Source organism: Ovis canadensis, chromosome X (genome assembly GCF_042477335.2).
Source record: "Ovis canadensis isolate MfBH-ARS-UI-01 breed Bighorn chromosome X, ARS-UI_OviCan_v2, whole genome shotgun sequence".
Taxonomy (NCBI): domain Eukaryota; kingdom Metazoa; phylum Chordata; class Mammalia; order Artiodactyla; family Bovidae; genus Ovis; species Ovis canadensis.
In genome coordinates, this window is record NC_091727.1 from 59,574,153 (window position 1) to 59,600,628 (window position 26,476).

The 26,476-nt window shown below is 39.5% G+C and overlaps 1 protein-coding gene across 2 annotated transcripts in view; it reads left to right on the top strand.

The window, feature by feature from the left end:
* Positions 1 to 26,476, top strand: part of SLC9A7 (solute carrier family 9 member A7) — a 174,962-nt gene that overhangs the window by 65,121 nt on the left and 83,365 nt on the right. The gene's annotated exons all lie outside the window — the stretch shown is intronic.

Sequence of the window (26,476 nt, forward strand, 5' to 3'; positions counted from 1 at the left end):
TGACTGCTGTACTCCCAGTGCCTGGCATGTGGTAAGCTACTCAATCAATATTTGTTGAATGTATACCCTGGAGAGGTACCAATTATGGGTGTTGTCATTAAATTGACTACTGTCACCAATCCCGGATTTCACTTTGTTCTGTTCAGTGTTACTTAGTATCAATGCTTTGAGGCCTGGGAGACTTTAAAAAATTTCTCTGCAAAAAAAAACAAAACAAAACTATAGTTTGGAGCTGAGTGACTGAGAGGCACATGGAAGAGGAAATAGACAACATAGTTGATATTATTGGAAAAAGACACCTTGACCTCTGCTGCCCAGGGCCTGGCCTAGTCTCTGAACACTCCCCACTTGCATTCTGGTAACCTATTTTGAATACCTTTTATAAAGATGATTCATATGCCTGTTTGTTATTCTTACAACAGAGTATGTCCTTTTTCTTGGCTTTTCCTTCTTTTATGATTAATATCTGGATTCCTTTGCTTAGGAGCTGTTACTCTGATGTTAAGGAGAACAGTTGATTGGGTTTGAGTTCAAACTTTAAATAGATTAGTCACACAGAGCAAAATTCTGTTTTGAGGCCACATTTTGCTTATCTAGGCAGCCAGTCACTGTGAATATATGAGCTGTGGGTCCCATCTCTTGTAGAGGCAGTCAGGTGGCCATGGCATGAATACACTGGCCGATGGTGGCTGAATGGTGACACTGGCATTCCCATAAGGGCTGTCTGGCCACCCTGCCCCAGGAGGTGCCTCCCTGTGACTGTGGCTGTCAGAGGTGAACTGGCTGTGGCTCTTACTAGTCAGATAATGAGTTCTAAATTGGGTTTCATGTTCTCTGTGAGAACTGGATTAACTAAGATGGTATCAGGAAAACCTCAGGACCTGATAAACACAAGGAGAGTGACAGCATGCTTTGCTTAGGAGTGGAGACATTTGTCCTGTAGATCTCGAGGAGCTACCAGAAGGCTCAAAGCTTGGGAGATGTGTTTATTGTAGACTGCTATCCTTGTAATGGTTTTGAGGTGGACTGCCGAGGAGCATGAGGTGGGTGCCGGAAGGCTGTTCAGAAAGCAGCTTATGCAAGAAGAATTGTTGCTACCTGTGCAGAACTAGATGACTGCCTTGTGAATGAATGAGATAAGGATTCAGGGACAGGGAATGGGGGCGAGAAACAACGTTTATAGGGAGGAGTGAGAATTACCTCTCGGACCTGTTGAGTTAGAGGTGTTAGGGAAATGTCAAGCAGAAATTCGGATGTAAGATTCTGGAGCATGGAGGAGAAGACTGTCTTGGAACTACAGTTGCTAGAATCACTGCCTTGAAGCTTCAAGTTGGGTGAATGCATGCATGCTAAGTCACTTCAGTTCTATCTGACTCTTTGTGACCCTATGGACTGTAGCTGACCAGGCTCCTCTGTCCATGGAATTCTCCAGGCAAGAATATTGGAGTGGGTTGCCATTTCCACCTCCAGGGGATCTTCCTGAACCATGGATCAAACCCAGGTCTCTTATGTCTCCTTCATTGGCAGGCTAATTCTTTACCACTAATGCCACCTGGGTGGATGACTTTTTTTCATTTTTTATTATGGAAAATTTCAAACACATAAATGTGAAGACAGTAAATCACACTATCACAAAAATTATGATAGTGTGATTTATATTAAGAAATATAATGTGATCTCTTTGTTCCTGGCACCACGATCCGAAAAACCTTGGAATTTCCTAAGTAATAAAAGCTAGAGTGGCATCTTGATATTCATAACAATCCCCTTTCAACTGAATCTCAGTTTATGTTAATGAGATGGCTTTCTGAAAGCACCTTAGGGTGGAGGCTGGTTGCCAAGGAAACCAACTTGTGATTATAGAGTTGGGATTTTCAGTCCCACCCCATCTCCCTGGCCTCTGGGGAGGGGCTGTGGGGCTGGGTTTGAGCTCAGTTCACCAGTGGCCAATGATTTAGTCAATCATGCATGTGTAATGAAGCCTCCATTAAAACCCCTAAAGGACACAATTGTAGAGGTTCTGGGTTGGTGAACATGGGGAGGAGCTGGTAGGTGCCAATGGTGCTCAGAGAGGGCAGAAACTCTGCACTCCTTCCCACATACCTTGCTCTAAGCATCCCCTGTGTGTGTGTGTGTGTGTGTGTGTGTGTGTGTGTGTGACTCAATTGTGTCCGACTCTTTGCGACCCCATGGACTGTAGCCCACCAGGCTCCTCTGTCCATGGGATTTTCCAGGCAAGAATACTAGAGGGAGTTCTTATTCCCTTCTCCAGGGGATCTTCCCTTTCCTTCTGGCTATTTCTGAGTTATATCCTATTATGATAAGCCAGTAACTTAGTAAGTAAAATGTTTCTCTGTGTTCTTTGAGTCTCTCCAGCATAGTCAAACCCAAAGACAATGTTGTGAGGGCCATTGAGCTATGGCCAGCCGGTCAGAGCACAGGTGAGTAACTTGGACTTGTAATTGGCATCTGAAGTTGGGTTGAGGGGGTATTGTGAGACTGAGCCATTAACCTGTAGGACCTGATACTATCTCTAGGTAGATAGTGTCAGATTTGACTTGAATTATAGAAAATGCAGCTGGTATTGGAGAATTTCTTGATGGTGTACAAAACACACACAGAAAGAAGTATAATAAACCAAAGCCTGTGTACCCATTACCCAGTGTTGTTAATTACCAGCTCACAGTCAATTGTGTTTTATCTATATGCCCCACAGCTACCCCTCCCCACGTCATTGACACAAAATTCCAAATTTTATTCGTAAATATTTTTGTATTCATCTCTAAAAGATAAGGAATCTTTTAAAAACATAGCCATAGTACATTATCACCCTTCAAAAATAATGATCATTTTATAATATTTGCTAGATATCCAGTGAGTTCACATTTCCCCAGTTGACTCTTTTCTTTTCAGTTTGATATAAGATGCAAATAAGGTCCCTATAACTACATTTGGTTGATTTGTCTCTATAGGTCTTTGTTGTTCTGTTGTTCAGTCACTAAGTTGTGTTCAACTCTTTGCGACCCCATGGACTGTAGCACACCAGGCTTCCCTGTCTTTCACCATCTCGAGCTTGCTCAAACTCATGTCCATTGAGCTGGTATGCCATCCAACCATCTCATCTTCTGTTGCCCCCTTCTCCTCCTGCCCTAAATCTTTCCCAGCATCAAGGTCTTTTCCAGTGAGTCGGCTCTTCACATCAGGTGGCCAAAGTATTGGGACTTCAGCTTCATCATCAGTTTTTCCAATGAATATTCAGGGTTGATTTCCTTTATCATTGGCTGGTTTGATCTCCTTAAAGTCCAGGGGACTCTTATGAGCAGCCATAGCTCAAAAGCATCAAATCTTCACTCCTAAACCTGTCTTAATCTGTAGGTTTGGGTGGGTAACTTTTCAGAGCATCCTGGGTCCTACTTGTTTGAACCCTAATGATAACCAGCTCTTGAACAAAAGAAAGAGGTGGAGGCATGTGGGATAATATAGGGATCTTCTTAATTGGTGAAATGATTTTGACATTTTTTCCCTGAGAGGTGTGGTGTTTCTAGGAAAGCTTGATGAAGTTCTTGTACTTGTAGCCTCTCTCTCCAGCAGTTAATTCTCTGTACTGCTGCTGTGGTATCTTCCAAAAGTCAGGCCTGATCATGCCCCTTCTTAGCTTAAAAGGCTCTGTGGCCCTTGTTTCCTGTGGGCTAAAGTCTGCTCTTGTGAGCTTGGCTTAAGGAGATGGCTCACCATCTTTTTTCCCGTGTTGATACTCAGTCTCCACCTTCCTCCTTCTCCCCAGCCTCGTTGCTCAAGTCAGTGTTGACTTTCCCACTTCATGCTGAGGTCTTTCTCTGAAATATAGACCCCCCCTTCTCCCATGGACCAAGGAGCATGGTAAGCTACTGTCTGTGGGATTGCAAAGAGTTGGACATGACTGAGCAACTTCACTTTCACTTCTTTCATCAACAGAAGTCTGACTCATCTTGAAAGGCCCACCTGAGAAGTCACCTTTTCTGTGAAGTGAAGTGAAGTGAAGTGAAGTCACTCAGTCGTGTCCGACTCTTTGCGACCCTGTGGACTGTAGACCACCAGGCTCCATGGGATTCTCCAGGCAAGAGTACTGGAGTGGGTTGCCATTTCCTTCTCCAGGGGATCTTCCCGACCCAGGGATCGAACCCAGGTCTCCCGCATTGTAGGCAGACGCTTTAACCTCTGAGCCACCAGGGCAGCTTTCCTCAACTATTTTTTCACATGAAAGAGTTATTCATTCTGTTCCTCACTGTGCCACCTTTTTGTGCCTCTGTTTTGTGGTGCTTGTCACAGCTTGACTGACTTCATTGTTAATTATGTGTTCCCAGGGTGGGCTAGTGTGTGTTTGTGTGGGTATGGGTGGGTGCTTAGGGGGCAGGTACTATGTCCCAGTCAGTTCAAAGTCTCCTCAGCACCCAACCTAGAGCCCTCCCCTCTTGGAATGTAGTATGTGTGCATGTGTGTGTGTGCATGTGTGTTTGTTTGGTACCAACTCTTAAAAGGGTGAAGAGCAGATTTTCTATCTGAGCTTCTCCACTCTGTGTTTTGTTTTAAAATAATTTTATCAAGTGGGCTGTTAAATATGATATAGTTTTGAGCTGGGCTGAAATAAACCCAGTGAGTAATTATATTTTTTTCTGCCTACATAAACACATAAAGCATTTTGCTGGGTACATTATGCGAAGTGTCTCTGATTGTGTTATTAGTGATCATTCTGGTTGTTGACTTTGGCTACTTCCCAGACACAAATTTCATGACTCAAGAAATTGCTTCAAAAATACAAAACTGTAATCTTTCCAGATATTGTTTCATTGCCTGCCAAACCCCAGACATGAATTGCAAGGGAAAAAAGCATAACCTTCATAATTTAGGGATCCTTCCCTATGTGTATAATCTGTCAATATTATTTGTAGTCAAATCATAGTTTTTGATTTTCATTGTCTCATTCTTTTGGCAAACATTTGTTGAGTGACAAAAACATTCCAGACTTTGTGAGAGGGCCAGAGTTTATTTAGCCATTACCGTTTGGAGGAGGCACGGAGATCTTTTATAATAATGTGTTGTTATCCATTCCATGATGTAGATTGGAATAAGTGAGCAGCAGGGTGCAGAGGTGCATCTATCACAGGGTGCAGAAATGACTATTGAAAATACTATATTCAACTCTTAGTCCAGATTGTGTTAATAAACAAAAAAAAAAGTCAAGTGTATATGGTAAAGAGCCTAAATAGAATGTCAGGAAATTGAAAATAATAATTGAAAAAGCAAATCCAATGGAGAGGGTAAAGAACTGAAGAGAGAACTGGCGAACTAGATGATGTATCTGAGGCATTCTCCTGGAAGAGGCACAGAGAGGCAGAAGGAACATTACACAGCAGGGAGACCATGTGAACCATTCTTGTCCTAATAAATTCTTGTGAAGAATATTAAATGTTTGAAATACTATATATAACTTATGTATAGATAAAAATGGAATAAACACTTGTATTAAATGTCTAGAAAATTAGCAGTACCTTTGAACCTATTTGTATGTTCCTTCCCAATTATGTTATTATTTATCCCTTATGTACACTATACCTATACTTTTAGGTATCTGATATAATTCATACTAAAATTTTAAAAAGGATGCTCTATAGTCTTTATTTATTTATCTTTTTGTGAACTATCTTTATGTGCATTTTTTAATACATATATCCCCTCCCTTTTGAACCTCCCTCCCATTTCCCTTCTCATCCCACCCCTCTAGGGTGATACAGAGCCCCTGTTTGAGTTTCCTGAGCCATGCAGCAAATTCCCATTGACTATTTTACATGCTGCTGCTGCTGCTGCTAAGTCGCTTCAGTCATGTCCGACTCTGTGCGGCCCCAGAGATGGTAGCCGACCAGGCTCCCCGGTCCCTGGGATTCTCCAGGCAAGAACACTGGAGTGGGTTGCCATTTCCTTCTCCAATGCATGAAAGTGAAAAGTGAAAGTGAAGTCACTCAATTGTATCCGACACCTAGTGACCCCATGGACTGCAGCCTACCAGGCTCCTCCGTCCATGGGATTTTCCAGGCAAGAGTACTGGAGTGGGTTGTCATTGCCTTCTCCATCTATTTTACATATGGTAATGTAAAATTTCCATGTTGCTCTTTCCATACATCTCACCCTGCCCTCCCTCTCCTGATGTCCATAAGTCTATACTCTATGTCTATTTCTTCATTGTTGCCCTGTAAATAAATTCTTCAGTACCATTTTTCTAGATTCTGAATATGTGCGTTCAGTTTAGTTTAGTCACTCAGTCGTTTCCAACTCTTTGCGACCCCATGAATTGCAGCACGCCAGGCCTCCCTGTCCATCACCAACTCCCGGAGTTCACCCAAACCAATGTCCATAGAGTTGGTGATGCCATCCAGCCATTTCATCCTCTGTCGTCCCCTTCTCCTCCTGCCCACAATCCCTCCCAGCATCAGAGCCTTTTCCAATGAATCAACTCTTTGCATGAGGTAGCCAAAGTACTGGAGTTTCAGCTTTAGCATCATTCCTTCCAAAGAACACCCAGGACTGATCTCCTTTAGGATGGACTGGTTGGATCTCCTTGCAGTCCAAGGGACTCTCAAGAATCTTCTCCAACACCACAGTTCAAAAGCATTAATTCTTCGGCGCTCAGCTTTCTTCACCGTCCAACTCTCACATCCATACATGACTACTGGTAAAACCACAGCCTTGACTAGACGGACCTTTGTTGGCAAAGTAATGTCTCTGCTTTTCAATATGCTATCTAGGTTGGTCATCACTTTCCTTCCAATGAGTAAGCGTCTTTTAATTTCATGGCTGCAATCACCATCTGCAGTGATTTTGAAGCTCAAAAAAATAAAGTCTGCCACTGTTTCCACTGTTTCCCCATCTATTTCCCATGAAGTGATGGACCAGATGCCATGATCTTCGTTTTCTGAATGTTGAGCTTTAAGCCAACTTTTTCACTCTCCTCTTTCACTTTCATCAAGAGGCTTTTTAGTTCCTCTTCCCTTTCTGCCATAAGGGTGGTGTCATCTGCATACCTGAGGTTATTGATATTTCTCCCAGCAATCTTGATTCCAGCTTGTGCTTCTTTCAGCCCAGCATTTCTCATGATTTACGCTGCATAGAAATTAAATAAGCAGGGTGACAATATACAGCCTTGACATACTCCTTTTCCTATTTGGAACCAGTCTGTTGTTCCATGTCCAGTTCTAACTGTTGCTTCCTGACCTGCATATAGGTTTCTCAAGAGGCAGGTCAGGTGGTCTGGTATTCCTATCTCTTTCAGAATTTTCCACAGTTTATTGTGATCCACACAGTCAAAGGCTTTGGCATAGTCAATAAAGCAGAAATAGATGTTTTTCTGGAAGTCTCTTGCTTTTTCAATGATCCATCGGATGTTGGCAATTTGATCTCTGGTTCCTCTGCCTTTTCTAAAACCAGCCTGAACATCTGGAAGTTCACTGTTCATGTATTTCTGAAGCCTGGCTTGGAGAATTTGAGCATTACTTTACTAGTATGTGAGATGAGTGCAATTGTGCGGTAGTTTGAGCATTCTTTGGCATTGCCTTTCTTGGGGATTGGAATGAAAACTGACCTTTTCCAGTCCTGTGGCCACTGCTGAGTTTTCCAAATTTGCTGCCATATTGAGTGCAGCACTATCACAGCATCATCTTCCAGGATTTAAAGTAGCTCAACTGGAATTCCATCACCTCCACTAGCTTTGTTCATAGTGATACTTTCTAAGGCCCACTTGACTTCACATTCCAGGATGTCTGGCTCTAGGTGAGTGATCACACCATCGTGATTATCTGGGTTGTGAAGAACTTTTTTGTACAGTTCTTCTGTGTATTCCTGCCACCTCTTCTTAATATCTTCTGCTTCTGTTAGGTCCATACCATTTCTGTCCTTTATCAAGCCCATCTTTGCCTGAAATGTTCCCTTGGTATCTCTAATTATCTTGAAGAGATCTCTAGTCTTTCCCATTCTGTTGTTGTCCTCTATTTCTTTGCATTGATCACTGAGGAAGGCTTTCTTATCTCTCCTTGCTATTCTTTGGAACTCTGCATTCAGATGCTTATACCTTTCCTTTTCTCCTTTGCTTTTCACTTCTCTTCTTTTCACAGCTGTTTGTAAGGCCTCCCCAGACAGCCATTTTGCTTTTTTGCATTTCTTTTCCATAGGGATGGTCTTGATCCCTGTCTCCTGTACAATGTCACGAACCTCTGTCCATAGTTCATCAGGCACTCTATCTATCAGATCTAGTCCCTTAAATCTATTTCTCACTTCCACTGTATAATCATGAGGGATTTGATTTAGGTCATACTTGAATGGTCTAGTGGTTTTCCCTACTTTCTTCAATTTAAGTCTGAATTTGGCAATAAGGAGTCCATGATCTGAGCCACAGTCAGCTCCCGGTCTTGTTTTTGCTGACTCTGTAGAGCTTCTCCATCTTTGGCTGCAAAGAATATAATCAATCTGATTTCAGTGTTGACCATCTGGTGATGTCCATGTGTAGAGGCTTCTCTTGTGTTGTTGAAAGGGGGTATTTGCTATATGTGCATTGGATTATGATATTTATGTTCCTCTTTCTGACGCACTTCAGTCTGGATAATAGGTTCTAGGTTCATCTACCTCATTAGAACTGAGTCAAATGCATTCCTTTTAATGGCTAAGTAATATTCTACTGGGTATATGTACCACCACTTGTTTTTCCATTCATCTGTCGATGGACATCTAGGTTGCTTCCATGTTCTAGCTATTGTAAATAGTGTTGCAATGAACAGTGGGATACACGTGTCTCTTTCAGTTTTGGTTTCCTCAGTGTATATGCCTAGGAGTGGGGTTACTGGGTCATATGGTGGTTTTATTCCTAGTTTTTTAAGGAATCTCCATATCATCTTACATAGAGGCTGTATCAATTTACATTCCCACCAACAGTGCAAGAATGTTCCTTTTTCTCCACACCCTCTCCAGCATTTATTATTTGTAGATTTTTTGTTGATGGCCATTCTGACTGGTGTGAGGTGATATCTTATTGTGGTTTTGATTTGTATTTCTCTAATAATGAGCGATGTTGAGCATCTTTTCACGTGTTTGTTAGCCATCTATATGTCTTCTTTGGAGAAATCTGGTTAGGTCTTTTTCCCACTTTTTGATTGGGTTGTTTGTTTTTCTGGTATTGAGTTATATGAGCTGGTTGTATATTTTGGAAATTAATCTTTTGTCAGTTGTTTCATTTGCTATTATTTTCTCCCATTCTGAGGGTTGTATTTTCACCTTGCTTATAGTTTCCTTTGCTGTGCAAAAGATTTTAAGTTTAATCAGGTCCCACTTGTTTACTTCTGTTTTTATTTCCATTACTCTAGGAGGTGGATCATAGAGGATCTTGCTTTGATTTATGTCATCGAGTGTTCTGCCTATGTTTTCCTCTAAGAGTTTTATAGTTTCTGGTCTACATTTAGATCTTTAATCCATTTTGAGTTTATCTTTCTGTATGGTATTAGGAAGTGTTTTAATTTCATTCTTTTACATGTAGCTGTCCAGTTTTGGGTGTTCTTTGGAAGGACTGATGCTAAAGCTGAAACTCCAATACTTTGGCCACCTCATGCGAAGAGTTGATTTATTGGAAAAGACTCTGATGCTGGGAGGGATTGCGGGCAGGAGGAGAAGGGGACGACAGAGGATGCGATGGCTGGATGGCATCACCGACTCAATGGACATGAGTTTGGGTGAACTCTGGGAGTTGGTGATGGACAGGGAGGCCTGGTGTGCTGCAATTCATGGGGTCATAAAGAGTCAGACATGACTGAGCAACTGAACTGAACTGTCCAGTTTTCCAAGCACCATTTATGGAAGAGGCTGTCTTTGCCACATTGTATTTTCTTGCCTCTTTTGTAAAAAATAAGGTACCTTTAGGAGCATGGATTTATTTCTGGGCTTTCTACCTTGTTCCATTAGTCTATATTTCTGTTTTTGTGCCAGTACCATACTGTATTGATGACTGTAGCTTTGTAGTATAACTTGAAGTCAGGAAGGTTGATTCCTCCAGCTCCATTCTTCTTTCTCAAGTCTGCTTTGGCTATTTGGGGTCTTTTGTGTTTCCATGTGAATTGTGAAGTTTTTTTGTTCTTGTTCTGTGAAAAATGCCATTAATAATTTGATAAGGATTACATTGTAGATTGCATTTGGTAGTATATCATTTTCATAATATTGATTCTTATTACCCAAGAACATGAAATATCTCTCCATCTGTTTATGCTATCTTTGATTTCTTTCATTAGTGTCTTATAATTTTCTGTGTACAGTTCTTTTGTCTCCTTAGGTAGGTTTATTCCTAGATACTTAATTCTTTTTGTTGTAATGGTGAATGAGATTGATTTCTTAATTTCTCTTTCTGATTTTTCATTGTTAGTATATAGGAAAGCGAGTGATTTCTGTGTATTGATTTTGAATCCTGCGACTTGGCTGAATTCACAGATTAGCTCTAGTAATATTTTGATACTATCTTTAGGGTTTTCTATGTACAGTATTATGTCATCTGCAGACAGTGAAAGCTTTACTTCTCTTCTGATCTGGATCCCTTTTATTTCTTTTTCTTCTCTGATTGGTGTAGCTAGGACTTCTAGAACTATATTGAATAATAGTGGCAAAAGTGTACACCCTTGTCTTGTTCCTGATCTGAAGAGGAATGCTTTCAGTTTTGTTCCATTGAGGATAATGTTTGCTGTAGGCTTATCATATATGGCCATTACTGTGTTGAGGTAGGTTCCTTCTATGCCCATTTCTTGAAGAGTTTTAATCATAAATGGGTGCTGAATTTTGTTAAAGGCTTTTCCTACATCTATTGAGATGATCATATGGTTTTTATCTTTCAATTTGTTAATATGGTGTATCACATTAATTTGCATATATTGAAGAATTCTTGCATTCCTGTAATAAACCCAACTTGATCATGGTGTATGTGTTTTTTGATGTGCTGCTGAATTCTGTTTGCTAAAATTTTGTTGAGGATTTTTGCATCTATGTTCATCAGTGATATTGGCCCGTAATTTTATTTTTTCTGTTTGTTGTCTTTGTCTGGTTTTGGTATCAGGGTGATGGTGGCCTCATAGAATGAATTAGGAAGTGTTCCTTCCTATGCAATTTTTTGAAAGCATTTTAAAAGGATAGGCATTAGCTCTTCTCTAAATGTTTGATAGAATTCTCCTGTGAAGCTATCTGGTCCTGGGCTTTTGTTTTTTGGGAGATTTTTGATCACAGCTTCAATTTCAGCGCTTGTAATTGGATTGTTCATAATTTCTATTTCTTCCTCATTCAGTCTTGGAAGATTGAACTTTTCTAAAAATGTGTCCATTTCTTCGAGGTTGTCTATTTTATTGCCATATAGTTATTCATAATAGTCTCTTATTATCCTTTGTATTTCTGCATAGTCTGTTGTAAGCTCTCCTTTTTCATTTCTAATTTTGTTGACTTGATTCTTCTCTATTTTTTCTTGATGAGTCTGGCTAAAGGTTTGTCAATTTTATCTTCTCAAAGAACTAGCTTTTAGTTTGATTAATCTTTACTATTGTTTCTTTCTTTTTCACTTATTTCTTCTAGGATCTTTATGATTTCTTTCCTTTTACTAATTTTGTTTTGTTGTTGTTGTTCTTCTTCTTTTTCTAGTTGCTTTAGGTGTAAAGTTAGGTTGTCTATTCGATGTTTTTCTCATTTTTTAAGGTAGAATTGTATTGCTATAAACGTCCCTCTCAGAACTGCTTGTTTTGCATCCCATAGGTTTTGAGTTGTCATGTTTTATTGTGATTTGTTTCTAGAAACTTTTTGATTTCCCTTTTGATTTCTTCAGCAACCTGTTGGTTATTTAGAAACATGCTGTTTAATCTCCATGTGTTTGTGTTTCTTGCAATTTTTTTCTTGTAATTGATAACTAGTCTCATAACATGGTCAGAGAAGATGCTTGATACGATTTCAGTTTTCTTAAATTTACCGAGGTTTGATTTGTGACCCAAGATGTGGTCTATCCTGAAATATGTTCCATGTGCACTTGAGAAGGTGTATTCTTCTGCATTTGGATGGAATGTCCTGAAGATTTCAATGAGATCTATCTCATCTAATATATCATTTAAGACTTGTGTTTCCTTATTACTTTTGTGTTTTGATAATCTGTCCATTGCTGTGAGTGAGGTGTTAGTCTCTTACTATTGTTGTGTTCCTGTCAATTTCTCCTTTTATGTCTGTTAGTGTTTATCTTATGTATTGAGCTCCTATGTTGGGTGCTTAGATATTTACAGTTGTTATGTCTTGCTCTTGGATTGATCCCTTAATCATTATGTAATATCCTTCCTTATCTCTTGTAATCATCTTTATTTTAAGGTCTATTTTGTCTGATATGAGGATTGCTACTCCAGCTTTCTGTTGCTTCCCATTTGCCTGGAATATATTTTTCCATCCTCTCTCTTTCAGTCTATATGTGTCTTGAGGTCTGAAGTGGGTTTCTTGTAGACAGCATATATATATATGTATATATCTTATTTTTGTATCCATTCAGCCAGTCTGTGTCTCTTGGTTGTAGCATTTAATCCATTTGCATTTAAAGTAATTATTGACATATATCTTCCTATTGCCATTTTCTTAACTGTTTGGGATTGATTTTGTAGATCCTTTTTCTTTTGTTGTATTTCTTGCCTATATAAGTCCCTTTAAGATTTGTTGCAAAGCTGATTTGGTGGTACTGAACTCTTAACTTTTGCTTGTCTGAAAAGCTTTTTATTTCTCCATCAATTTCGAATGCAATCCTTGCTGGGTATAGTAATCTTGGTTTGATTTTCCCCTTTCAGTACTTTAAATATATCCTGCTATTCCCTTCTGGCCTGCAGAGTTTCTTCTGAAAGATCATCTGTTAAGCATATGGGGTTTCCCTTGTATGTTACTTGTTGCTTCTCCCTTGCTGCTTTTAATGTTCTTTCTTTGTGTTTTGTCTTTGTTAGTTTGATTAGTATGTGTCTTGGTGTGTTTCTTCTTGGGTTTATCCTGTATGGGACTCTTTGTGCCTCTTAGACTTGATTGGCTATTTCCGTTTCCATGTTGGGGAAATTTTCAACTCTAATCTCTTCAAAAATTTTCTGATACCCTTTCTTTTTCTCTTCTTCTTCTGGGATCCCTATAATTCGAATGTTGGTGCTTGGTCCCAGAGGTCTCTGAAACTATCCTCAATTCTTTTCATTCTTTTTGCTTTATTCTGCTCTTCAGAAATTATTTCCACCATTTTATCTTCCAGCTCACTGATTTGTTGTGCTGCAGATATTCTGCTATTGATTCCTTCTAGAGTATTTTTAATTTCAGTAATTCTGTTGTTAGTCTCTGCATGTTTATTCTTTAATTCTTCTAGGTCTTTGTTAATTGATTATTGCATCTTCTCCATTTTGTTTTCAAGGTTTTTGATCATCTTTATTATCTTGTGCCTGAATTCTCTTTCAGGTAGTTTGCTGAAATAGGCAAACTAGGAAATACTCTTCATTTATTTGGACTTCTGTGTTTCTAGTTTGTTTCTTCATTTGTGCAGGATTTCTCTGCCTTTTCATTATTTTTTTTAACTTATTGTGTTTGAGGTCTCCTTGAGGCTTCAAGTAAAGTTGAATTTTTTCCTTGAAGAAGGTTGAATTCTTTCCTCCTTTTGGTTTCTGCCCTCCTAAGGTTGGTCCAGTGGTTTGTGTGAGCTTTGTATAGGGTGAGATTTGTGCTGAGTTTTTATGTTTGTTTGTTTGTTTTTCCTCTGATGGGCAAGGCTGAATGAGGTGGTAATCCTGTCTGATGATGATTGGGTTTGTATTTTTGTTTTATTTGTTGTTTAGATGAGGCATCCTGCACATGGTGCTACTGTGATTGTGAGATGCTGGGTCTTGTATTCAAGTGATTTCCTTTTTGTGAGTTCTCACTATTTGATACTCCTTAGGGTTAGTTCTCTGGTAGTCTAGGGTCTTGGGGTCAGTGCTTCCTGTCCACAGGCTCAGGGCTTGATCTCTGAAATGCTGTGTCCCAGGGTTAAGTCCTCAGCTTTGTCCACCGAATAAAATGTAGCTGTCAACTTCTGGGCTGTATGTTTTGTCTTTAGTTTGAGGCAGGAGATAGATGGGCCCCAGGCTGAATAGCCTCTCCCTTGCAGGTTCCAGAGCAGCTCTAGGAAACAGGAGACTCAGCACCTACTCCAAGGATGCCCTATGGCCTTCTTATAGTGATCTGACTAGTATATGTAATTAATAAATTAAAAAAATATATAAATTTATTTATTTTAATTGAAGGTTAATTACTTTACAATATTGTATTGGTTTTGCCATATATCAACATGTATCCGCCACAGGTATACACATGTTCCCCATCCTGAGCCCCCCTCCCACCTCCCTCCCCATACAATCCTTCTGGGTCACGAGTCACCAGTCCAGGTTCAATGCATGATACTGGATGCTTGGGGCTGGTGCACTGTAATTAATAAATTTGAACTTAAATGTTTGTCCCACTTTTTTGAATTGTATTAGTCATCTTGGGCTTCCCTGGTCTCTCAGTTGGTAAAGAATCTGCTGTTGTGCAGGAGACTCTGGTTCAATCCCTAGGTCAGGAAGATCCCCTGGAGAAGGGAATGGCAGCCCACTCCAGTATTTTTGATTAGTCATCTAAATAAAAAATTATGTACTGTGTGCCTGTGACTAAAGTTCTAAGCACATTTTCATCATCATCCCAAGTGTGTGATATTTAAAAAACATTAATGAAAATTAAACTTGGATATGATCCTATGATGTTTGATCAGGGAGGACAGAGGTATGATAATTTCTTGGTTAGTGCTTTAGCATAATACTTTCTACAAAAGTGGGACTTCGTGTCAGGAGGCCAGTATTGTGAATCTTCTTTGTAAGATTAAGAATACTCATTGTGGTAATGGTATGAGAAGAGCAAAACAAATAAGCTGGAAACATCTCTGAACAGGGTTTAGGGACCCTATGTTACTGTTAACATTGAGATCTTCTAATCTGAGAAGGACATGTTTCCTTGTTGGGAGGTTGGGATGTGAGTTAGCTGTAGAGATATTGCTGATGGTCCAGAGAAGCCACCTGCAGTTTCTCAAAAAGACAATGCATTCATTTGCTTGGGCTGCTGTAACAAAATGCCACAGACTGGGTGGGTTAAACAGTAGAAATTTATCTTCTCACAGGCTGGAAGGCTGAGATCCAGATGCTGGCAGGGTTGGATCCTGGTGAGGCCCTTCTTCCTGGCTTGTGGATAAGCTACCTTTTCACTGTATGCTCACTTGGCCTTTCTTCTGTGTGTGTGCACACACACAAAGATATCTCTTCCTTTTCTTAAATGGCCACTAATTCTACTGGATTAAGACCCTACCCTTATGACCTTATCTAACGTAAATTACCTGCTAAAAGCCCGATCTTGAAATACAGTCACTTTAGGGATTAGGGCTTCAGTATATGGAGTTGAAGAGGACACAGTGAGTCCATTGTAGATAGTTTATTTTGGTTGGTTGTTGTTGTTCACTCACTCAGTCATGTCCAACTCATTGCAACCTGATGGACTACAGCACGCCAGGCTTCCCTGTCCATCACCAACTCCCAGAGTTTTCTCAAACTCATTCTACTAAATCAATAATACCATCCAGCCATCTCCTCCTCTGTCGTCCCCTTCTCCTCCTGCCTTCAGTCTTTCCCAAAATTAGGGTCTTTTCCAATGAGTCATCTCTTCAGATCAGGTGGCCAAAGTTATTGGAGCTTCAGCATCAGTCCTTCCAATAGTCAGAACTGATTTCCTTTAGGATTGACCAGTTTGATCTCCTTGCTGCCCAAGGGACTCTCAAGAGTCTTCTCCAACACCACAGTTTGAAAGCATGTATTCTTCGATGTTCAGCCTTCTTTATGGTCCAACTCTCTCATCCATACATGACTACTGGAAAAACCATAGCCTTGACTATATTGTTTGAATTCAGGTGAATTCTTAAATATTTTTTTTTCTTAATATGGCATCACAAACAAAAAGTGAAGTAAGTATGCTCAAACTCTCATTTATTTTACCATGTGCTCTCAGAACCCTCCCTTTTCGCTGGTGTATGCCTCTATATTTGCATTTATTTTAGTTAAAGCTCAACCATTCCTTAGTAATTGGAGTAACTAGAGCAGCAAATGTAGTTGCTATTGTGTGTTCCAGTTTCATGGCTCTCTAAGATTGCTGTGATTAGTGCATTTGTTTATTTGCAGTGTTGTTTGAATTCAGGGCTTCTAGGAAGTAGATTCTGTAATATGCCTCAAAATTATTGGAGAGTTTTTTGTTTTTTTTTTTTGCCAGTTATTTATTTGGCTGTACCAGGTCTTAGTCGCAGAACATGTGAACTCTTAGTTGTGGCATGAGGGATCCAGTTCCCCAACCAGGGATCAAACCTGGGTCCCCTGCATTGAGAGCACATGGTCTTAGCCACTGGACCACCAAGGAAGTCCCTCATTGAAGATTTTTTATCCTATAAGAGTACTTGACTTTTATTTATTTATTTGGGCCAATTATAAAGGCTAATAAAGTTTGGCACCCTTGAATTTAATGGCAGGTAGGAGGTTGAAGAGTTGGGAATACCAGACCACCTAACCTGCCTCTTGAGAAATCTGTATGCAGGCCAGGAAGCAACAGTTAGAACTGGACATGGAACAAAAGACTGGTTTCAAATCGGGAAAGGAGTACGTCAAGGCTGTATATTGTCACCTTGCTTATTTAACTTATATGCAGAGTACATCATGAGAAACGCTGGACTGGAAGAAACACAAGTTGGAATCAAGATTGCTGGGAGAAATATCAATAACCTCAGATATGCAGATGACACCACCCTTATGGCAGAAAGTGAAGAGGAACTCAAAAGCCTCTTGATGAAAGTGAAAGAGGAGAGTGAAAAAGTTGGCTTACAGCTCAACATTCAGAAAACTAAGATCATGGCATCTGGTCCCATCACTCCATGGGAAATAGATGGGGAAACAGTGGAAACAGTGTCAGACTTTATTTTCTTGGGCTCCAAAATCACTACAGATGGTGACTGCAGCCATGAAATTAAAAGACGCTTACTCCTTGGAAGAAAAGTTATGACCAACCTAGATAGCATATTCAAAAGCAGAGACATTACTTTGCCGACTAAGGTCTGTCTAGTCAAGGCTATGGTTTTTCCTGTGGTCATGTATGGATGTGAGAGTTGGACTGTGAAGAAGGCTGAGCACTGAAGAATTGATGTTTTTGAACTGTGGTGTTGGAGAAGACTCTTGAGAGTCCCTTGGACTGCAAGGAGATCCAACCAGTCCATTCTGAAGGAGATCAACCCTGGGATTTCTTTGGAAGGAATGATGCTAAAGCTGAAGCTCTAGTACTTTGGCCACCTCATGCGAAGAGCTGACTCATTGGAAAAGACTTTGATGCTGGGAGGGATTGGGGGAAGGAGGAGAAGGGGACGACCGAGGATGAGATGGCTGGATGGCATCACTGACTCAATGGACGCGAGTCTGAGTGAACTCTGGGAGTTGGTGATGGACAGGGAGGCCTGGCGTGCTGTGATTCATGGGGTCACAAAGAGTCGGACATGACTGAGCGACTGAACTGAATTGAACTGAGGAGGTTGAAAATAGGAGTCAGAACTAAAGGCTCTTAAAACTGAAATTTTCTTATTAATACAAGAATATAGGCTGTTGGCTAACATCTCTATAGTGTATTGTCATTTATTCAGTGATTGTAGTGGTCAGATTGCAGGGATGGGAGGTGAGTGCTTATTGCACATTGCCTTCAGGAAAATTAACCTTCAGGGTGAGAGTCAGGCACTTATGTGGCAGTCCCAGTGTAGTGCAATCATTGTTCTGATAACTGTTCACTATCAGAGACTGTTTTGAAAATGCATGATGAGATGGGTTGCCATGTATGGTTGTGTTTCTTGTACCCTGAACAATTTCAGGAAGCCTCTTTCATGTTGAAGTCTGTGAGGGCAACCCTGATTGTGAAGAATACATCCCAGTCCTGAGGTATCAGGATGCGCTTCTCTGCCTGGAAGAAATGATATCTACATTGTGACTTGAAGGGTGAGTAGGAGTTAATCCAGTGAAGATGGTAGGGAGCAGAGAGTGGGAACAGAGTTCCAGGCAGAGGCTCAGAGGAAGGATTGATTAATTTACTTCACAAGGTAGCTGATGTTTAGCTGAAAGTCGTCCCAGACCTTTAAAGAGTTGTGAATGGGTCAGGCTGTGGTAACGGTAGTCCTTTGATAGTTGACGTGAATTTGATTAGTGTGTTTTAATTAAATTGGGGAATGCACAAAACAGCAAGTAAAATGTGTTGAGTGAATGACTCAGCCACGGGCGACTGTCCTTGATTTCAAGAAATGTCAGAGTATGAGATAGAATCAAATAAATATTCATATACCTGACCTAAAGTCCTTAGACCTAATCCAGGAATCTACTAGCCTCCCATTATTTTTTCAAGCATCTGTGAATTTTATTTTGAAAACATTTTAAAGAAAATATGGTTAAAGCTTTAAGTGGTCAGAACACTAAAATCATGTCCCATCCGGTCCCATCACTTCACAGCAAATAGATGGGGAAATAATGGAAACAGTGAGAGAATTTATTTTGGGGCGCTCCAAAATCACTGCAGATGGTGACTGCAGCCATGAAATTAAAAGACACTTGCTCTTAGGAAGAAAAGCCATGACCAACCTGGACAGCATATTAAAAAGCAGAGACGTTACTTTGCCAACAAAAGTCCATCTAGTCAAAGCTATGGTTTTTCCAGTAGTCATGTATGGATGTGAGAGTTGAACTATAAAGAAAGCTGAGCGCCAAAGAATTGATGTTTTTGAACCGTGGTGCTGGAGAAGACTCTTGAGAGTCCCTTGGTCTGCAAGGAGATCCAACCAGTCAATCCTCAAGGAAATCAGTCCTGAATATTCATTGGAAGGACTGATGCTGAAGCTGAAACTCTAATACTTTGGCCACCTGATGTGAAGAGCTGACTCATTGGAAAAGACCCTGATGCTGTGAAAGATTGAAGGCAGGAGAAGGGGACAACAGAGGATGAGATGGTTGGATGGCATCACTGACTCAATGGACATGAATATGAGTAAGCTCTGGGAGTTGGTGATGGACAGGGAAACCTGGGGTGCTACAGTCCACGAGGTTGCAAAGAGTCGGACACGACTGAGCGACTGAATTGAACTCAATCTTGAAACAACAAAACTCTAGTAATGGGAAACAAATCAGTGACTCTTGCTGTTATAGGTAGGGTGAAGGTGTAACTGTCAAGGGATATAGTACAAGGGATTTTTTCTGGGAGTGATAGAACTGTTTGGTATCCTGATTGTGGTAGTGCTGACATGAACCTATGCTGTATTGTATACAGAAGTACAGATATAGTGTTGTACCCATGAAATTTATATAATGTTATAAACCAATGTTACCTCAATAAAAAATAAAATTTAAAGATTCATAGAAGTGTACACCCAAAGGGAACAAAATCCATATTATTGTTAAGACAATTTAAAAAGTAAGAAACATTTTAAGACAGCATCAAGAGAGTTTAAAAAAAGAAAAGAAAAAAACAAGTCACAGACTGGAAGAAAATATTTTCAAATCATATATTCAATAAGAACTTGTATCAGAATACACCAAAATCTGTTATAATTCAATAAGACAATCTAATTTAAACATGGCAAAAGATTTGAATTAATAGACGTTTCACCAAAGAAGATATACAAATGACCCATAAGCACATAAAAATATGCTTGACATCATTAGGCATTAGAGAAATCCAAATTAAAACCACAGTCAGATACCACTTAATACTCTCTAAAATAGATACAATCAAAAGACAATAAGAAAGAATTTAGAGCATGTCAATAAATTATAACTCTGATACCTTGCTGGTGGGGATATGAATTGTATAAAATGGTATACAGTTTCCCAAATGAAAACTCTTCAACAGTTTCTTAAAGTAATAAGTATAGGTTCACCATATGTCATCGTGGTTCCACTCCTAGGTGTCTACAATAGAGAAATGGAAACATATGTCTATCCAGACTTGTATGCAAAAGTTCATAGCAGCATTACTCATAATAGCAGAAAAATGGAACCAATACAAATGCTCATCAACTGGTGAATAGATAAACAAGATATGTTATATCCACACAGTGGAATACTATTCAACAATAAAAAAGTAATGAAGTACTAATATCTTCCTTCCACATGAGTAAGCCCTGATAAGATTATGCTGAGAGAAAGAAGCCAGATACAAAAGACTACATACTGTATGATTTCTTTTCTATGAAATGTCCAGAAAAGTCAAATCTATAGAGACAGAAGATAGATCAGTAGTTGCATGGGGGTGGCAGGGGGAAACAGAGAGTGACTGCAAGAGGAAATGTTCCAAATTAGATTGTGATAATTGTACAGCTCTATGAATTTAATAAAATCATTGAATTGCACACTTAAAATGGGGAATGTTATATTATTTAAATTGTACATCAATAAAATTGTCTTTAAAAAGTTATTTCACTACATGCTCCAAACTAGCAACAAAATATTTTTTTAAATTTATTTATTATTATTATTTTTTTAATTTTAAAATCTTTAATTCTTACATGCATTCCCAAACATGACCCCCCCTCCCACCTCCCTCCCCACAACATCTCTCTGGGTCATCCCCATGCACCAGCCCCAAGCATGCTGCACCCTACGTCAGACATGGACTGGCGATTCAACTCTTACATGATAGTATACATGTTAGAATTCCCATTCTCCCAAATCATCCCACCCTCTCCCTCTCCCTCTGAGTCCAAAAGTCCGTTATACACATCTGTGTCTTTTTTCCTGTCTTGCATACAGGGTCGTCATTGCCATCTTCCTAAATTCCATATATATGTGTTAGTATACTGTATTGGTGAGCAACAAAATATTTTAAATGAATTCTTGAAATGAATATATCAGTGAATAACACAGCTGTGTAAAACAAGTAAAAAAGGATATTGAAAAGGCTGTAACATACATTCTCAAAACCAGAGTCACTTGAATGACTCCCAAATCTGAAAAATCATTGTCACTGCTGGGATCCATTGCATTCTCTTAATTTGCTCAATTAGAAATAGTTATCACTCTCTTCAGACACTGTGTAATGGAATGTGGAATGGGACATTTTGTTTTCTCAGAATTTCAGATGAAACCTTAGAACTCAGAACAACTTCTTCAGTGCTATAAAAATCCCCATAGTGGTGGCCAAACCCTACTGATGATCGTCTGCTCCTAGTAGCTCATATAAGGGGAGGTGGAGTCTCATTAGAGAACAGGGCATCCATGTACCTGTTCCCAATTTCTTAACAAAGGCTTATTGATGGAGACACTTAAATATTGCAGCATGTGGATAGTTGTACAGCCCAGTGTCGATTTGTTCAACTGTCTTCCTGACAAACTCAGTCACAGAATGGAGGCTAGTTTCTTTTATGGCCTTATAGAATTTTTCAACCATACTTTGTCCATAATTAACTTCCTTCCTCATACCACCAATGGGAACATTCATAAACTGTATATAGGGTTCTTTTTTTGGTTAGGTGTTTCTTTTAAACATTAGAAAATCTGGCAGTTGTACACCATCAGCACAATTAATAAATACAGGAATTTTTTTCATACTCAAAACTTTAAAATAGTCTTTAATTTTTTTCTACTGAAAAAGTTTTGAATTTTTGCACCTTTGGAGTTCATCAGGCGGCTTTACACCACATCAGATGTCAAATGAATTTCATCTATATTTGCTTTCTATTAAAGTTCAGAACTAAATTTTTTCCTAGCATTAGCCATATACCTGTGAAATCAGTGAGTCTGTTTTCATCAGCTGACATGTGCTGTTTTTCTGGCCTACACACATGGAATATTGCTCTTTGTAATCTTGAACATAATGATGTTGATCCAGTAAAGTCATTAATGCTTCCATTGCTTTCCATCATTTTTGGGGGTGATATTGAACTTTCTAAGCTTTGAAAAATATCTAGTGTCAAATCCTAATTCCTTGTAGTTATGATCTCTCTATAGTTCCCTGTCAGGGGATGTCTTCCATGCCTAGAAGATGGTAATATGCCATTCATGTTTTTTCTAAGTCTTTATTATACTCTTTCTAAGCTATCCCTCTACACTCCTAATACTCCTAATATCTTATTATTTCTTGAAGTGGAAGATGTTACAGGTGAACTTAATGTAGCAGTGACTGTCCTTTAGTGCCATGGAGTACAGTGGTAATAAATATGAATGTAGATGTTTTAAGGAGTTACTCAAACTCTATCTTGAATTAGCAGACTGTTGTTGTCATGTTTTAACACAAGGGGGCAGCATCATCATCTTTATTGTCACCATCACATGTTTAACATAGGCATCTTGGGCCCAGGTAGGGAGGGTAAGATTTTATAAGTATGTAAAAACAGTATTCATCATCTAATAACGCTTCTAAGTATGATGGTGATGATTACTGAGAGAGACTTCAAGGACATTTCCTGTGGTAGAGGAATTTGTCTGCAAATATGAACCTCCTATAAAGAAAAATCTCCTGTATCCATTCTGTTCTTAATACTCTCACTAGACACTTCTGTGACCACATGTGTGGGAGTTTTCTCATGCCAAGCAATTCCCCAGCTCTCAAGTGAATACGGACCGAGCATCCCACAGTTTAACTCAATTCTGACACTATCTACCTGGACGTAGCATCAGATCCCACAGGCCTCACAAAACCTCTGCCCCTCTCACTTCAGAGGTTAGTCATAAATCCAACTTCTGACCAACTGACTGTAAGTCAGAGGTTCCCATGTTCCCCTCCTTGGCTTTGATCATTTGCTAGAATAGATCAAAGAACTCAGGAAGCCTGTTTACTTACTATATTACTGATTTATTAGAAAAGGATATAATTAGGAAACAGCCATATGGGAGAGGTGGATGAGACATGTAATGTAGGAATGGGCACGGAGTTTCCATCAGCTGCCCTTCTCTGCCCTCATGTGTTCACCAGTCCAGAAGCTCTCTGAACCTGTGTACTATGGGGATTTTGATAGAGGTTTCATTACATTGGTATAGTTAACTAAATCAGTGGTCATTAATGATCAATTTAACCTCTAGCACCTCTTCCCTGCCTGGAGCTCAGGGGTTGGGTGGCTTTAAAAGTTCCAACTCTCTAATCACCTGGTTGATTCCCTGGGCAAGCAGCCCCCATTCAGAGGCTAATCTTGGAGCCCCCAGGTATCAGTCATCTCATTAGCATACAAAGAGACACTTAGAGCTTTAGGGGTTCCAGGGATTTTAGGAGCTGTGTACCAGGAAACTGGGAGGAAGACCAAATATATATTTCTTATTATAAATCACAATATTACACCTCCTCTTTTGTTAAAGTAGTCATTGTGAAGGCCCTGTCCTATTATGGTTTAGCTTTATAGTTAGCTTTGCTAATAACAAGTAAACACAGTGAGTTATGTGAAGCAGCTATTGATTTGGGAGGACAGCCTTTTATAAATGACTTATTTTGGTTTCCTGATGAAGACTTTGTTGACTGAAGAAAAACGTGTTTTATTCAGGAACCTTGCTGACAACTATACAGCCCAGGAATAACATCAAAAAATTACTGCTAATCTCAAAACCCAGACCTCTCAAGTTAATGAATTTAATGCTTATCTATGTATGGGAAGATGTAAGAGTCTGGGCTCATTGAAATTATTCCTTTGATATGCATCTGAACTATCGAGACACACAGCCTATTTTTCTCCATTTAACTTCTCCCCAGGGTGCACCTTGAGGGGTGGTGGTGGTGATTTCTTTGGTCTGAAATATTCTTTGTTTACTAGAATTGCAGGCAACATTTATTTTGTTGTTGTTCACAGCACCTCCTGTTGGATGTAAATTAGATCAAGTTTTAGGAGGCATTTCTTGACCAATTAATTTGTCCCATGGTGCTAAGAAGGCTAATTCCTAGATCAGATGAGAATTATGTTGATAGGCTGTTCAGTGTGCTAAGTTTTGGATTAAGCCCTGTTGATAACCTTAAATTCTCTGGATCTTCTGTTTTGCTAGTCTATTATGATCCAGGAAGTATTTTCTTTGTTGCTTATTCCCACATCTAGAGTTGCACTATTACAATTAATTCTATATAGAGTTAAAGGTATGATTGACCACGTCAAGACGTGTAGCCATCATTAATTTTGTCAGAGGCCTGGTTACACATTGGGTAAAAATTGACTTACAGTTGGCTTAAAAGCATATACGTGTGTGTGTGTGTGTGTGTATTGGAAAGACTAATGCTGAAGCTCCAATACTTTGGTCACCTGATGTGAAGCACTGACTCATTGGAAATGACCCTGATGCTGGGAAAGATTGAAGGCAGGAGGAAAAGGGGACGACAGAGGATGAGATGGTTGGATGGCATCACTGACTGGATGGACATGAGTTTGAGGAAGCTCTGGGAGTTGGTGATGGACAGGGAAGCCTGGTGTGGTGCAGTCCATGGGGTCGCAAAGAGTCAGACATGACTGAGTGACTGAACTGAACTGATTGGGGCCCTTTAATGTTGGGAACCAGTAGTGGGGGTCCTTCTGGCCCATCCAACCTTAGATAGTTGTTGTGGTCTGTGTGTGGCTTAGAAAAGAATTTCCAGACACAAAGTATTTCAGAAGAGAGTGAGTTTATTGAGAACAAAGAATGAAGATAGTAAAGGGTGCTGCAAACATAGCAGTTGACTTCCTGACAGACCAGGGAGAGCTGACCCATTTCACAGGCTAGTGGTCAATTTTATAGCCTCAAGATGAAGAAAATTCCTGCTAGAAGGGTGGCATTAGGTGATTGGTCAGAAAGCTATATGGTGAATATTTTATCCAATATGAAGTCAGGGAACAGGCTAATTTAAATTTAGGTCAGGAGGGCTCATGGCAACAGTAGCTATGGGGCTTGGTCAATTCTAGAGATTTTTGTCCTGTGACCTCAATATAGAGCTCCACAGTAGTGCTGTATCAAAATATTTTGTTTTGATCCCATTAATATCTATTTTTTTAATCTTATTTCTTGATAACCATCTAAAGATTTTTATCCTTTTCGGATGAGTCCCTTTAAAATTTTCACCTTGTGATAAAGAAATCTATAAATCAGCCTAATTAACAATCTAATGTTTTTTATCCATGATCTAATTTGTTTTTCATAGGTACCAATAAAATAGCTGTTTATAATGAGAGCTAGAAATTGGCCAATTTAGAAGTTTCACCATTTTAAAGAATCCATCCTCTGGCCATTGATGAGATATACCTTAATAGTGTGACTCACACCAAAAACATGCAAGAGCCTCCTGCACAAGAGAGTACATAGGATGCAACCTTCACAAAATCTAGAAGGTTTACTCCCCAAAATAGTTTAAGAAAGTAAAGGACCTTGGTTGTACAGGTGGACACAATGAAAGTGAAGATGACAAAGGCCCCTTATGGACAGCTCTTATGACAGATTTTCCTGAGAGTTGGCACAGCCAAGCCAGACAAAAAGATTGCCCAGGATTCCAGTCTTTTTGGCTGCCAAATGTACACCATGTGTGTACCTTCTGGATGGTAGAGACCAAGGTCTCAAGCTGAGATTTTTAAGAACCTCATTTTAAATTTAGAGTAAAAATTTACAACTTTATTTTTTCACAAAGTTCAAGTATGTTAGAACAAGTCTTTAATAGTAATAATAACAACAGCAATAATAAAACAATAGACACAGAGCACAGAGTGTGACTTAAAGAACTATATCTTTCTGGATTTTATATATTATTCTTCAACAATGTCTTGTGAGCTCTTATATATCTTGGTGATAAGAGACATTGTAGAACATTATACATGAAGTGAAGTGAAGTTGCTCAGCTGTGTCTGACTCTTTGTGATCCCATGAAGTGTAGTCCACTGGGTTCCTCTGTCCATGGGATTTTCCGGGCAAGAATACTGAAGTGGGTTGCCATTTCCTTCTCTGGGGGATCTTCCTGACCCAGGGATCAAACCCGGGTCTTGCACACTACAGGCAGACTCTTTACCATCTGAAGCACTCTTTACCACTAGGGAAGCACATTATACATGGGATATAGTAAACATTGTTCTTTCTTTTTCTCATATAACTTTCTCCTTTAATGGCAAAATGAGGTGGGAGGAGCATTGTACTGTTCTCTCTCTTAATATTTCTAACAAAGAACTGAATTTAAAGAGAAATCTGAAATTTTCCTCCTAAGAATTATAGAAAGTGTCTTGTGGTTATTTGTGTGGTTTTTTTTTATCACATTTCACTCACTTTTACTTGGGCATATGGGACTCATATCTAGAACCAGGGGAGCAACATTTCTTTCTAACTCATGGGATTAAATGCTTACACACAGTTTTGCTGTTTTTTTCCTCCTAAAGGGAAAACCCTACTAAGAACAG